This window comes from Gossypium hirsutum, chromosome A06 (assembly GCF_007990345.1).
Source record: "Gossypium hirsutum isolate 1008001.06 chromosome A06, Gossypium_hirsutum_v2.1, whole genome shotgun sequence".
Classification (NCBI taxonomy): Eukaryota; Viridiplantae; Streptophyta; class Magnoliopsida; order Malvales; family Malvaceae; genus Gossypium; species Gossypium hirsutum.
This window is the reverse complement of record NC_053429.1, coordinates 95058247-95060857: the sequence shown is the minus strand read 5'-3', so window position 1 is coordinate 95060857 and position 2611 is coordinate 95058247. Positions and strand designations below refer to the sequence as shown.

Below are 2611 nucleotides of genomic sequence, written 5' to 3'. Positions count from 1 at the left end.
ACTCATTGTTTTATTTTTAATCAATTACTTAGTTCTTAAATAGTTTTCGACCATCTTTTAAAGCTCAATTATTTTTACCTCACCAAAGTGTTTTACAATTAATTTCATAAATAGTTCTTTTACAGTCCCTGTAGGTACGATAACTCGACATTTACATATCACTTTATTACTTGTTGCGATTGTGTACACTTGCAAATTTTTTTCTGTCGTTCCAAGTTTTTGGCGCCATTGCCGGAGACTGTTTCAAAAAGTCATTATTTGTGAATTTGTTAGTTTTACATTTTGGTTTATTTTTCTGTTTAATTTTTAACTTAATTAATTTTTCTGTGATTATTTCAGGTGTTTATGAGTATTGACCGAATTATTGACCTACTCCCTGTAGACCGTGAGATTAAACAAACTTTCCGACAGCGAAAAAGACAAGTGAACCAGAGAATGACTGAAGGAATGAATTTTGAGAATATGAATCAAGGAAATGGAGCAAACCTTGCTCAAAATCCTCTCCTTATTGCTGATGATAGGGATAGAGCCTTGAGACAATATGCAGTGCCTGTTTTTAATGATCTTAATCTAGGTATTAAGAGACCCAAAATTGAGGCACAACAATTTGAGCTGAAGCCAGTCATGTTCCAGATGCTTGAAACAGTAGGCCAATTCAGTGGAATGCCTACAGAAGATTCTCATCTTCATTTAAGACTATTTATAGAGGTGAGCGTCTCTTTCAAATTAGCTGAGTTTCCGAAGATGCATTACGATTGAAGTTATTCTCGTACTCACTAAGGGACAGAGCTCGAGCCTGGTTGAATTCATTGCTACCAAACTCAATTTCTACATGGCAAGAGTTAGCTGAAAGATTCCTCATGAAGTATTTCCCTTATAGTAAGAATGCTAAGTTGAGGAACGAGATCACTGCTTTCCAACAAATGGATGTTGAGTCCTTGTATGAGGCATGGAAACGATACAAAGAGCTATTACGGAAATGCCCTTATCATGAAATCCCACATTGCATCCAACTTGAGACATTTTATAATGGTCTTAATGCTTACACAAGGATGGTAGTGGACGCTTCTACTAATGGTGCTCTCCTTTCTAAGTCCTATAATGAGGCTTACGAAATCATCGAGAGGATCACAGTAACAATTATCATGGCCAACTAATCGAGCTGCGTCAGGAAGACGAGTCACTGGAATACATGAAGTGGACGCTCTTACTTCACTCGCATCTCAGGTATCTTCAATATCCTTAATGCTTAAGAATCTCACCACTAATGGGTCTAACAGTTTTGCAGCCCAACCACCTCACCAATTTGAGAGTGTAGCCTGTGTTTATTGTGGGGAGGGACATTTGTTTGACGAATGTCCATCAAACCCTGACTCCGTATATTACATGGGTAACCAGAACCAAAACCGAGGAAGGCAAGGACTGCAATCCAACTTCTACAACCTACCGTGGCAAAACCACCCAAATTTTTCCTGAAGCAACCAAGAGGCTGGGACCAGTAACAACTACGCTCAACCTAGACTGACTCAGCCACCTATTTTTTCCCAACAAGCTCAGAAACCAGCTCAGGCTGAATCATCCAATAGCTTAGAGAATTTATTGAAGGCATACATGGAAAAAAATGATGCCACTCTAAGGAATTTGGAGAATCAAGTGGGCCAGCTGGCTATTGAACTCAGGAACTAACCACAAGGTGCTTTAACTAGTAATACAGAGAATCCAAAGAATCTAGGGAAGGAGCATTGCAAAGCATTGACATTGAGGAGCGAAAAGACAGTAGAGCCCAACACTATCGAAGCTGAAAAGGAGCCAGCTGATGCTCAAGACTTAGAGGAAGTTCAACCGAGTGTTGAAATTCCAGTTGCACAAGAACTAGAATCTGAAAAACCTTACAAGGTAATTCCAAAACCAGTTAATTCCGATCAACTAACAAAGAAACCACCACCACCACCCTCAAAGACTTCAGAAGCAAAAGCAGGAAATTCAATTCAAGAAATTTCTAGACGTACTCAAGCAACTTCACATCAACATCCCGTTGGTTGAAGCACTTGAACAAATGTCGAACTACGTCAAGTTTATGAAAGATATCCTGTAAAAAAATGAAGACTTGTAGAATTTGAGACGGTAGCTCTGACGAAGGAATGCAGTGCATATCTTCAAGACAAACTACCCCCAAAGCTGAAGGATCCTGGATGTTTTACCATACCTTGAAACATTGGAGCAACATATTGTGGTAAGGCTTTATGTGACTTAGGTGCTAGTGTCACGGGCCAGAGTTCAAAGCCCGTGACCATCGCACCAAATGCATCCAATGGAGGTCTATTGCTCAGATGGGGATCATTTGGCCCACGAGAACTGGCCCGATTCAATGAGATACTAAAGAAGCCTGTCAGATTGAAGCCTGGTTGGCCCGATAGCGAAGAGATGGCAACTTAGGCTAATATGGTAACTAATCTTATAAGATATGATATGGAATCTTAAAAGATATTATTTTATAAGATTACATATCTTATCTAAGATATGGAATCTTAGAAGATATGATATTATATTCTTAGAGATTTGATGGTAGGTAAACTTTAATCTCGTCCGTCGATGTAATTGTATCTTGACC

General features: G+C 39.1%; 1 non-coding gene across 1 annotated transcript; it reads right to left on the bottom strand.

The window, feature by feature from the left end:
• Positions 1-890: 890 nt before the first annotated feature.
• On the bottom strand, positions 891-997 carry LOC121231360 (small nucleolar RNA R71). The gene has a single exon (XR_005929420.1). It is a non-coding gene; the product is annotated as a small nucleolar RNA R71 (small nucleolar RNA).
• Between the last annotated feature and the right edge of the window lie 1614 nt (positions 998-2611).